Genomic DNA, 13,811 nt, shown 5'->3' with positions numbered 1-13,811 from the left:
CGAATGGTTTCCACCTGGCTGTCTCTCACAGTTTCTGGAAAAATTTGATGCAGCAAAGCTCCAAATCGTTCAGACATTTTCCTCACAATAAAAAGCCGACGAGGGGGGTGGACCACTGCTCACTCAAAGCGTGCTCACAGGCGAATGACGCAACCAACAGGCATGAAAAAACTCACACATGCACTCAAAGGTTTAAGCTTGGCTGATGCAAGCGCACATTCAAATCCATATAGTTTTTGCAAAAAATAAAAAGGTCGGATAGTTTTCTAACAGACCTCGTAAAGTGTGAAGGACCTAAATTATATGGTTAGGTGGTGAGGAACTTCCAGGCAGGCATGTGAGAGGCAAATAAAAATTCTTAAAAAAGGTTGGGAGTCTGGGGGGTGGAACTGAAAGTTTTTAGCCATGCTAATGCTGCCCTGAAGCATTTACTCAAAAAATAAACTCTGAAGGAACTAAATGACATGGTGAGATGCTGAAGAGCTTTGCTCATTCATGTCCACAACATATACATATTGGTATTTACTGTTTTTGAATTATTGTCAACACAATATGGCTGTGACAGACTCACTGACTCATTTCTGCTGTCTAAGCCCTACAGTGTTACCAACACTGTGAATAAAAAGCTAAAAGCTGTTACAAAGTGACTTTTAGCCCAACATGAAAAATGTCAATTAAAGAAAAAAACCACAACAGAAAAACAAATGGAAAAACCTGTTTTTCGCACTATGGACTCTGGGTCGAGCTCAGTGTTTTGTGTGGTTGCTGGTATAAGTGTCCTAGTTTAGTTCGATGACAACTATTGGTTTTATTTATGATGTAAAGCACTTTGTCACTGTTGTTGTCTTGATAAGCACTAAAAATGACTCCACCAGGAGAACCTACCGTCCATAAAAAGCAGTGTTTGTGTGCGCTGGCGCATTGAGTTTTAAAGACGTTTGCAGTGTTGTGTAGTAACGAAGTAAAAATATTTCACTACTGTACTTAAGTACGTTTTGGGAGACTTTGTACTTTACTTGAGTTTTTTTTTTAATTCAGCTTACTTTCACTTTTACGTCACTACATTTCCGACCTTAATTGCATACTTCTACCCCGATACCTTTTCTATTCGCCCTGTCGTTACTCGTTACAAAAAACAAACACACACACACACACACACACACACACACACACACACACACACACACACACACACACACACACACACACACACACACACACACACACGAAAAAAGTCGTGTTTTCACCCAGAGACACCACTGATTACTAGTGACTGCAACAAAGTCAGGCCCATACATGTCAACCTATACGGATTTTCCGAGTTTCAGAGTCATACGGACGTACAAATAAAGTGTTACGGATATTCAGGGTTTGGTCTGCAGCGGGTCTGAAATCAACCGTTTCTGCAGCGCGACTCCACTTTGATGCGTGAGTCATTGAAGCAATACTTCAAACCACTGGCTCGTGGTTCTTTGATTCACTGCTCCCCAGAAGCGGTAAGTCCACTTCTTAACTCCTCTCAAAGCCATTCAAATATCGTGAGTCACTTTTGTGTGGATTAAAGTCACTAACTGGGACTCTTGTCATCTTGTAGTCAAAAAACGAGAATCGTCCTCCGTTCCGTTGACACAAAATTGCCGCTTTAAATAAAATGACACCTCTCCAAATGCTGTAATACAGAAAATAAACTACAATCGACTAAAACGTTTTTTTTTCTTCCCAAAATGAGACGTCCTGAATTCTTTATGAAATAAACTGATGCTGTCGTGAAGCACAGCCAGCTGTAGAGCGCAGCTCAGATGTATGGAAAGACATTCATGCCAAATTGTCTGAAATGAAATGCTTTTGACAAAAACTACAGATTTTGTTTATTTCTATTTATGTCCAGAGATCAAGGATCCACCATGTAGAGTTTATTATGTCCAAAGTTTAAGGATCCAGTGTCCAATTTCTTATTTATTTACATTAAGACTCTATAAAATGTTGTTCAATTCAATTTCAATTTAATCGGCTTATAAAGCGCCAAATCGCAACAAAAGCCATCTCAAGGCACCTCACAGAACAGTTCAACATAAAAAATTAAAATAAATAAATAAAAATTAAAATACATAATTAAAAACAGAAGTAAAAAAAATAAAACAGATAAAAATAAAAACTATTCATGAGAGAGAGAATAAAAATGGGCTTTAAGGCTTGACTTAAAAATGTCCACAGACTCCAACTGCCTCACAGTCGCAGGAAGACCGTTCCATAGAGCGGGTGCACGATAAAAAAAGCTGTTGACCCGCTGACATAGAAAAGCTGTAAAGCCTACTTTTAGTACACAAAAAATTCACAAGAGGTATCAATAAGGAATCAGCTCGATAAGCGGAATCAATAATGGTATCGATAAAATCTTATTCATACCCATCCCTAATAAACACACGGGGTGAAGTCGAGGATCATTGACATGCTTGTCTGCAACATAGGCACTGGCGAGGCAATTTTTCGATACACTTGATGGAAGTTCTGAGGTGTGTTTTATTTTGTTCATGATATTCGATTTATTTTTCATGATTTTATTTCCACTAGTGACACACAGTTCTTGTTTCTGTAAAAAATAACTAAATTTGACACATTCAGTTCTATAAAATTCAGCTTGACGCATGAATACTAGATCTCTATTGTTTGAAATTCAGCTGTGGAGGAAATGCTAATGATCCTGACTTTAATGTCATTGTGGCAACTCATAATATGTGGACAAAAACCCAGTTATATGATACCGCTATGCAGTTGTGTGTACTGTAATAAAACTGATTTTGGTGCGATTTGGAGGTTATAAGGATTTTGTGCTGATTTTATGGATTTTCTCACTTGGATATACTTGTGGACCCTCAAAGGGGTGGACATATATGCAGGCCAATTTGTCATGAGGCATGTCCGGTAGGCTTTTTTGCAGTTGCGCACTTGGGGGGTGTTTGTCAGGAAATGATAATTTCTCTACATTGATTACAGACCTGCAGCGTGTCTGTAATCAACTTTTCTGCAGCGCTGCTTGGCTTTGAACCTTGAACGAATCGAAGCAGTGATTTGCAGGTCGAAGCAGTGCTTCGATCTACAATTCGTAGATTGATTGCTTTATTTCGCTTTATCCTAATTTTTCCCCACTAAAAAACCCTGAAGAGCATATGTCTGTGAGTAATATTTAATATTATGTTAAACCGACCTGTTATGGTCTTCTGAAACAGTTGATAGATGTATTTTATAACTTAAAAACAGGACTGATGCTAACACGTTAGCATGTCTATGGCATTTTCAATGTTAAAGTTAGCATTAAGCTGTTCACATCAGCATGTTTGTGTTGTTTTCTGTATAATTAATGGCTCAGCGTTCGTTGTCGTAAAAGAGTCAAATTGTAATTTTTTGAATTTATTTTTATTCATATATTATAGCAACTACAATAATAGTCAATAATAGTCAATAATAATAGACTAATAATGTTACAATACAATTTTAGAGAAAGAGACAAAAAGAACCTAATGAAACAAAACACAACAGAAAAGATAAAACCATGTAACAATGAAAATAAATAAATACATATAGAAATAAATAACTGTTTCCTGTGAACACCTAGTGAGTAGCCTACTCTCGTTTAGGTTTTGAAACCTTGTTTCTGAAGTGTTTTTGTGTGATGTGCACAATTTTCAGTATTTTGACTAATACTACCAGTCATTTACAAGCCTAGATAAACTTTTATATATATATATATATAAAAAAAAATCAGTCCGTTTTTGATTATTAACATTTACTTGTACTTTTACTTTCAATACTTGAGTACATTTAGTTGTACATTACTTGTCATACTTAAGTACAATAAATACTAGATACTTTAAGACTTTTACTTGAGTAGTATTTCAATCAGTAACTTGAACTTCTACCAAAGTCATTTTTTTAATGGGCATCTGTACTTTTACTTAAGTGTGATTTTCCGGTACTTTATACAACACTGGATGTTTGGACGGCTGTTTTATTGTTTAATCATGCAGTGCAGAGTTGGTAAGGTTAGACCTTACTTGTGTGAAGTGCTTTGAGGCAACTTTGTTGTGATTTGGTGGTATATAAATGAAAATAAATTGAAATTGAAAATTGTTTTAATTGGGCTGTAGGTGGCAGCACTGTGCAGGGAAATTCTCATCAGTTCTTTGTGCTGATAGCCAGCAACTTTTGCTTCTTGTATGTCAGAAAACTGAACACGAGCACAAGAGAGAGTTGTACTTTCTTAGTTATGAAATGAAAACAGACACGAGGTTCCTTAGTTGTGGAAAAAAGTTAAGTGCGTTTTCTCTCTCTCTGTGTGTCTATCACTGTCTCTCTCTCTGTCTTATTTCACACGTGTTTGTTTTTAGAAAAAAAACCTGACCACAGAAAGTCCAACTGTGTTGCGTTTCCCTTTATAGCTTTGTCAGTAAATGATGAAAATGACAAAAGTGGAAGTGTATCTGTTTGGAAAAAGTTTCTTTAATACCACAGGGTGCTTCTTAGCGGAGTAATTGTTTTTTTGGGGGGTTTTTTGCCAAAAAGAGGATAAACCATTTGACTTTAGAACTGCCTTAATTTTTCACGGCTTAGATTCAACAAGGTGTTGGAAACAGTCCTCAGACATGTTTCATGATAAGCACTGATAGCACCTGACAGCATCACACAGTCACCCATTCAACCAGTCTGCACATTTTCCTCTGACCTCTGATATCAACAAGACATTTTCTTCCACACAACTGCCGCTCACTGGCTGTTTTCTCTTTTTCGGACCATTCTGTCTAAACCCCAGAGATGGTTGTGCAAGAAAATCCCAGTAGATCAGTTGTCTCTAAAATACTCAGACCAGCCTATCTTACACCAAGAACCACATCATATTCAAAGTCACTTAAAATCCCCTTTTCTTCCCTATTCTGATGCTCAGTTTGAACTTCCGCATGTTGTCTTCACCACACCTAGATGTCAAAATTGATTTGTTGCCATGTGATTGGCTGATTAGCTATTTATGTTAACAAGCAACTGAACAGGTGTACCTAATAAAGTTCTTATTTAAAGCTTTTATTTGTTATTGATTTCAGCGATTTGGGTTATAATGTGACAGATGGTAAATTTCACTTTTTATGCTGATGACATAGTTATTTATTGCTGTGGTTCAACTCTTGTCCAGGTCATGGAATCCCTGCAGAAAGCCTTTGTTGCTGTTCAGCACTCATTATTTCAGCTGAAACTAGTTCTCAGTGCAGATAAGATGAAGCTTATGTTTTCCAATTCTAAGAAGTGACCACAAATGACTCCCTTAGTGACCAGTCTGGAGGGAAATGAAATAGAGGTGGTTCACACTAGAGCCCCGCGCGGGACTAATTTCTTTGCCCGCTGAAATTCGGACCATTAATGTTGCACCCGCAACATGTGTGTTAGTCTTCCGCCCATTCCTGCAATGTGTATGTGTGTCCTGCCCGCACCCACGAAACACTGAGAATTTATGCCCCCACAGTAATAGGTATGCATTGATTTTGTGTCTCCTCCCATCTCGCGGAAGAAAACACGTCATATATATAAAACTTGTATAAACCTTGATTGAAGAATCTAAATTTTTAGAATTGAGTATTTGTCCCAGTGAGAGCTGAGTGATTGAAATCAAAGAGTTAATCATGGCAGACATACACTCAACAAAAATATAAACGCAACACTTTTGGTTTTGCTCCCATTTTGTATGAGATGAACTCAAAGATCTAAAACTTTTTCCACATACACAATATCACCATTTCCCTCAAATATTGTTCACAAACCAGTCTAAATCTGTGATAGTGAGCACTTCTCCTTTGCTGAGATAATCCATCCCACCTCACAGGTGTGCCATATCAAGATGCTGATTAGACACCATGATTAGTGCACAGGTGTGCCTTAGACTGTCCACAGTAAAAGGCCACTCTGAAAGGTGCAGTTTTGTTTTATTGGGGGGGATACCAGTCAGTATCTGGTGTGACCACCATTTGCCTCATGCAGTGCAACACATCTCCTTCACATAGAGTTGATCAGGTTGTCAATTGTGGCCTGTGGAATGTTGGTCCACTCCTCTTCAATGGCTGTGCGAAGTTGCTGGATATTGGCAGGAACTGGTATACGCTGTCGTATACGCCGGCCCAGAGCATCCCAAACATGCTCAATGGGTGACATGTCCGGTGAGTATGCCGGCCATGCAAGAACAGGGACATTTTCAGCTTCCAAGAATTGTGTACAGATCCTTGCAACATGGGGCCGTGCATTATCCTGCTCAACATGAGGTGATGTTCTTGGATGTATCGCACAGCAATGGGCCTCAGGATCTCATCACGGTATCTCTGTGCTTTCAAAATGCCATCAATAAAATGCACCTGTGTTCTTCGTCCATAACAAACGCCTGCCCATATCATAACCCCACCGCCACCATGGGCCACTCGATCCACAACATTGACATCAGAAAACCGCTCATCCATATGATGCCACACACGCTGTCTGCCATCTGCCCTGGACAGTGTGAACCGGGATTCATCCGTGAAGAGCACACCTCTCCAACGTGCCAAACGCCAGTGAATGTGAGCATTTGCCCACTCAAGTTGGTTACAACGACGAACTGGAGTCAGGTCGAGACCCTGATGAGGACGACGAGCATGCAGATGAGCTTCCCTGAGATGGTTTCTGACAGTTTGTGCAGAAATTCTTTGGTTAATGCAAACCGGTTGTTTCAGCAGCTGTCCGAGTGGCTGGTCTCAGACGATCTTGGAGGTGAACATGCTGGATGTGGAGGTCCTGGGCTGGTGTGGTTACACGTGGTCTGTGGTTGTGAGGCTGGTTGGATGTACTGCCAAATTCTCTGAAACGCCTTTGGAGACGGCTTATGGTAGAGAAATGAACATTCAATACACGAGCAACAGCTCTGGTTGACATTCCTGCTGTCAGCATGCTGTGTGATAAAACTGCACCTTTCAGAGTGGCCTTTTATTGTGGGCAGTCTAAGGTACACCTGTGCACTAATCATGGTGTCTAATCAGCATCTTGATATGGCACACCTGTGAGGTGGGATGGATTATCTCAGCAAAGGAGAAGTGCTCACTATCACAGATTTAGACTGGTTTGTGAACAATATTTGAGGGCAATGGTGATATTGTGTATGTGGAAAAAGTTTTAGATCTTTGAGTTCATCTCATACAAAATGGGAGCAAAACCAAAAGTGTTGCATTTATATTTTTGTTGAGTGTAGATTAAGAGGGATGAACGTTATATTAAGTACAGAACAAAAACAAGGAAATGAGAGAATCACCTCAGTTATTACTTGTAATTGTTGACATTCTAGTAAGCCATTTATGTGGAGTCCGCATAACTTGAGTGGTAAGGTAGCCACCAGCTTGCTTCAGCGGTTTGTACGGAGTGTGTGGGCCAATGAGCTATCCAGTGTTATATACAGATCAGTGCTGTGTACCTGCTCTGCTGCTGTTCCTGTGTGCTGCTCCTGTTAAGTTAAAAATGTTCTATTTAAGCTGAAAGTAAGTTGTGGACACCTCATACTTACACACAATTCTCCTTTGTTGACAGAATCATCCTCTTGCTTCCAAACCCGCAGTGTATTTCTTTCAGCTGCCTGCTCCCACCCAGAGTGAAGTTCTAACCACCCGCTCCTGCGAGATTTGCATTGGGTCCCGCAGGACCCGACAGAACCCAATGCAAATGCAGGCCTCTAGTTCACACATATAAATGCCTGGGTGTCTTGATTGATGACTCCCTCACTTTCAAGCCGCATGCGGAGAAAAATGTGAGGAAGCTAATGCTTAAATTAGGTTTTTATTTTCGAAACAAGCTGTGTTTTTCTTTTAATGTAATGTAATGTAAAGTTTGTTGCTGCAACTTTTTTATATGTGTTGGATTAAGGAGATCTTTTTTTATATGAATGCTTCTGTTCAATTTCTTCACACAGTGGACATTCTATTATTCTGTTTCTCTGAGGTTCATTACAAACTGCAAAGTGTTGACACACCATTGTGAATTATACTATCGGGTTGGATGGCCGTCTCTGGCGACCAGAAGGGTTAGTAATTGGTATACTTTTATATATAAAGCAATACATGGACTGTGTACAAAAGCTGCATATGCACAAAATTGTGGCATACAGTAGTGTTCAGAATAATAGTAGTGCTATGTGACAAAAAAGATTAATCCAGGTCTTGAGTATATTTCTTATTGTTACATGGGAAACAAGGTACCAGTAGATTCAGTAGATTCTCACAAATCCAACAAGACCAAGCATTCTTGATATGCACCCTCAAGGCTATGAAATTGGGCTATTAGTAAAAAAAAAAAAGTAGAAAAGGGGTGTTCACAATAATAGTAGTGTGGCATTCAGTCAGTGAGTTCATCAATTTTGTGGAACAAACAGGTGTGAATCAGGTGTCCCCTATTTAAGGATGAAGCCAGCACCTGTTGAACATGCTTTTCTCTTTGAAAGCCTGAGGAAAATGGGACATTCAAGACATTGTTCAGAAGAACAGCGTAGTTTGATTAAAAAGTTGATTGAAGAGGGGAAAACTTATAATCAGGTGCAAAAAATTACAGGCTGTTCATCTACAATGATCTCCAATGCTTTAAAATGGGCAAAAAAAAAAAAACAGAGACGAGTGGAAGAAAACGGAAAACAACCATCAAAATGGATAGAAGAATAACCAAAATGGCAAAGGCCCACCCATTGATCAGCTCCAGGATGATCAAAGACAGTCTGGAGTTACCTGTAAGTGCTGTGACAGAAGATGCTTGTGTGAAGCTAATTTATTTGCAAGAATCCCCCGCAAAGTCCCTCTGTTAAATAAAAGACTTCTGCCGAAGAGATTACAATTTGCCAAAGAACACATCAACTGGCCTAAAGAGAAATGGAGGAATATTTTGTGGACTGATGAGAGTAAAATTGTTCTTTTTGGATCCAAGGGCCGCAGACAGTTTGTGAGATGACCCCCAAACTCTGAATTCAAGCCACTGTTCACAGTGAAGACAGTGAAGCATGGTGGTGCAAGCATCATGATATGGACATGTTTCTCCTACTATGGTGTTGGGCCAATATATCGCATACCAGGTATCATGGATCAGTTTGGATATGCCAGAATACTTGAAGAGGTCATGTTGCCTTATGCTGAAGAGGACATGCCCTTGAAATGGGTGTTTCAACAAGACAATGACCCCAAGCACACTAGTAAATGAGCAAAATCTTGGTTCCAAACCATTAAAATTAATTTTTCGGAGTGGCCTGCCCAATCCCCGGACCTAAATCCAATTGAGAACTTGTGGGGTAACATCAAAAAAGCTGTTTCTGAAGCAAAACCAAGAATGTTGTTAAAGAATCTTGGAGTGGAATAACAGCTGAAAAGTGCCACAAGTTGGTTGACTCCATGCCTCGCAGATGTGAAGAAATCATGAAAAACTGTGGTTATACAACTAAATACTAGTTTAGTGATTCACAGGATTGCTAAAAAAGCAGTTTGAACATAATAGTTTTGAGTTTGTAGCGTCAACAGCAGATGCTACTATTATTGTGAACACCCCCTTTTGTACTTTTTTTTACTAATAGCCCAATTTCATAGCCTTAAGAGTGTGCATATCATGAATGCTTGGTCTTGTTGGATTTGTGAGACTCTACTGAATCTACTGGTACCTTGTTTCCCATGTAACAATAAGAAATATACTCAAAACCTGGATTAATCTTTTTAGTCACATATCACTGCTATTATTCTGAACACTACTGTATTTTCTTCTCCATGCTAATAGTCAGATGTATCATTTTCTTCTGTTTTTCTTGTTGATTAATGCTGGCAAATTATACAGTATTTTTTGTCTTTCTGATGCCTGTTTCTGTTTTTTTCTCTGTTTAAGGTGTGCACCAACAGCAATTCTTGTATATTCGTCCGTGAATTGTTCTGTGAATTGTTTCTGTAATTTATGTTTGTAGCATGGCCCAAGCAGAGGGTCACCCCTTTGAGTCTGGTCTGCTTGAGGTTTCTTCCTCAGAGGGGGTTTTTCCTTACCACTGCTGCTCTGGGGGTTGGTAAGGTTAGACCTTACCTGTGTGAAGCGCCTTGAGGCAACTCTGTTGTGATTTGGCGATATACAAAGGAAAATAAATTGAAATTAAAATAAATTGAATGAAATGACAATGGAAATGTGCCATGCCAAAATCATGGCTGGTGTACACACATTTCTACAGCTATAGCGGGGGCACTGTCGCCACGTAGAGGTTTGCTTTACATTTTTGCATGTATCTTTTGATTCATAGAAGCTATCAACTTACTTTTTTGCAGAATAAAGTTGAGATTTCAAGCTTTCAGCACGTCTCCAGTTTCCAGTTTGGCCCTCCCTAGCCTGTGTTTCTAAAGCTCTGAAAATGCCTGTCCAATGGCAGCGTGCACCTTATGCATGTGACGCGTGGTTCTCCAACCAGAGCACAAATACTCATGACAAAGGTTGTTTGTGAACAAGAGAATGATCTACTTCGACTCTGTATGCTTGTAGTCACTCGGCCGACACTTTTTATGGCTATAAATGCAATCAAATCATGAAAATAATGAGCCTATATCAAAGTATATCGTGCGCAATTACGCACGTGCACTGCACACACAACAGATATACTACAGAATGGCACAAACACAATATGGTGATGGAAATGATGTCCCAAACCAGAAATGGCTCTGGACTCGGTTGCTATGATAAAATAAGGAAGCGTCTCCATGCGCCCAGTACCTTTATGCACAGACCTGCGCGCAACCATCTGAGATACTTTTTCTGGGAAGAAGCAAGACTGGCAAAGAAAACCTTCACCATCCAGGAAGCTTTGCAGCAGATTTTTGACGACAGCGATGTCGAGTCAGGCTCATCTGGTGAGGAGAGTTTTTACACCGATAAGGAGCTGGATAATCTCATGCATTTGGATCCAGTTGAGGAGTAAGTATCCAAATTATTATAGGTAATAAGAAGTGCAATAAAACTATTATATCTATAGTAAATTGTGATAAACAGTAGTGCATTATGTTGTTTAGAGTGTGTTTTTTTTCTATTGGAGAATATGCAGTTTTCCCCTGCTCAGTAGTGTAAACAATATGAACATGCGCATCTATGCATTTATGTGAATAGACTGTGAAACTCACATTTTAGTGATTCTACACTAGTATGCACACATATACTGTAATGTATGTGTACTGACTGTAAAAGCTAAGATTGCAGTTTTACTTTGGGAGTTTACTTGGAGCTCCTTTGTTCCTGTCTGTCACACTGTTAGGTGTGGCCCCTGGGGGATGAAGTCAATAAGTTTGCTGACTTGTCTTTGTGAGATTACAGTGTAAATGCTATATTGTTATAATATAATAATAGTATAATGAGAGGTATTACAAGATACACAAAGTAACTTATTTCTCTTTTGTTTTAGTGATGAGCCTCAAGAATCTCCAACTACATCTCCTGTCCAGCCTGAAGAATCCCCCACCCCTCTTCTGCCTTCTGTCAGAACGAGTGACTTTTTTTTATTATTGGAAATAAAAATGTTTTACTTATTCCAGAAATTCAAAATTTTGCACATTGGTCAAGTAGACCTCCAAGATCATATTTCAGCTGTGACTTTGCTTATTCATAAGTGTTTAGTGTGTTTTTTCAATAAAAATTTGTAAGATTTATTTTCTGCCTAAATTTTTCTTTGCATTTCTTGTTCTATAACTGTTTCTGTCTCCATGCAAATAGAACAAACTGTGTATATTATGAAAATTCAGCTTGTCCTGAAAACAAGGGTATATACTACTTGATTGTGGCTCATAAGGTGTTGTTATAACAGCATAATAATAATAAAAAAAAAAAATCCAGGCGAGAGAAATGGCCAAAAAAGGCCGTAGACCCAGGAGGGTTAATGCAGTGCCGCCTGAGGGATTGAAAGTCACGGGCATTCAATGTTGGTTTTCGCTTACATGTAGAACTTTCTCCAGATTCTCTGAATCTTCTGATTATATTATGAACTGTAGATGATGGAATCCCTAAATTCCTTGCAATTGAACATTGAGAAACATTGTTCCTAAACTGATGGACTATTTTTTCACGCAGTTTTTCACAAAATGGTAATCCTCGCCCCATCTTTGCTTGTGAATGGCTGAGCCTTTTGGGGATGCTCCTTTTTTACCCAATCATGACACTCACAATTAGTGTCCTGAGTTCCCAAATGCTTATTGAGTGTTGTTAGAAGAAAAGGTGATGTAACAGTGTTAAACATACCACTGTCCCAGCTTTTTTGAAACATGTTGCAGGAATCCATTTCAAAATGAACAAATATTTGCACAAAAACAATAAGGTTTATCAGTTTGAACATTAAATATCTTGTCTTTGTGGTGTATTCAATTGAATATAGGTTGAAGAGGATTTGCAGATCATTGTATTCTGTTTTTATTTACAGTTTACACAATGTCCCAACTTCATTGGAATTGGGGTTGTATATTTCGTGCTGCTGAATCACGACTTGCCGTGAGACCAGGTTGGAGACAACAGTGCACCATCACATAATGAATTTGGTTTTGTTCATAGGAAACATTTTCATTACATCAGTGTCCAAATCATATGTGATGCACAAATGCATTGGCTTGGGTTGGGTTGGTATCAACGGCGTCAGACAGGAATGGTTGGACACAAATGCAGGACGCAATGCAAAAGCTCTGGTTTAGGTTGGCATTTACTGAGAACCCTCAGTGGGGTTCGGTACACAAAAAGGCAGTCCAAAACAAGCAAACAAAGCAGAATCATCAGGCAAAAGTGTGGTCGGTACAAACAGGCAGGTGGTCAAATGCACTACGTGGAAACAGGACTTGGAAAATACACACTAAACAGAGCCAGAAACGAGGGCACAAGGCACAACGATCGAGCGAATAACCAGTGCAACCAGTGTGACTTATATACACCTGGGTAATGAGCAGCTGATCAGAAACACCTGTGCAGAAGGATCCAGAAGTGGGTGTGGTCAAGACAGAGCCACGCCCACCACTCGGCATCAAGAGATAGGAAAGACATGATCACAAAATAATACTGACATAAAACCTGGCAGAAGAACCGAACAATCACAGAGCATGACAGGACCCCCCACCTAACGGCCGGCACCCGACGGCCCAGGTGAACCAGGATGTTGAGCATGGAAGTCCCTGATCAAGTCCGGATCCAGGATGAAACGGCAGGGGACCCATGAACGCTCCTCCGGCCCGTAACCCTCCCAGTCCACCAGGTACTGCAGCCCCCTCCCACACCGCCGAGACCCCAAGAGGCGGCACACCGAAAAGGCCGGCCCACCGTCCACAAACCAGGCGGATGGCGGGGGAATGGCCGGAGAGCACAATGGACTGGTGTGGACAGGCTTCACCTGGCTGACGTGGAAGGTGGGGTGAATCCTTAATGACCTGGGCAACTGAAGGTGGACTGAAACCGGGTTTATGACTTTCGCGATGGGAAACGGACCAACAAACCTGCGAGCGAGCTTCCTCGGCTGACCACGGATGGGCAGGTGGCGTGTCGAGAGCCAGACCCGTTGTCCAGGGCAATAATCCGGGGCTTGTGACCTCTTCCTGTCCGCTGCCACCTTGTAAGCCGCTGACGCTCGCAGCAAAGCCTGACGGGCCCGCTCCCAGATCCGTCGACAGTGGAAGATGAGGGACAAAGCCGAAGGCACACGAGAAGTTAAGGCTGCAGAAGAAAACAGAGGAGGTTGAAAACCATGAGTCACATGGAACGGGGAGTAGCCCGTGGATGTAGAGGGCAAACAA

The sequence above is a fragment of the Thalassophryne amazonica genome, chromosome 15 (assembly GCF_902500255.1).
Source record: "Thalassophryne amazonica chromosome 15, fThaAma1.1, whole genome shotgun sequence".
NCBI lineage: Eukaryota > Metazoa > Chordata > Actinopteri > Batrachoidiformes > Batrachoididae > Thalassophryne > Thalassophryne amazonica.
The sequence above is the reverse complement of the archived record's forward strand: the minus strand, read 5'-3'. Positions refer to the sequence as shown.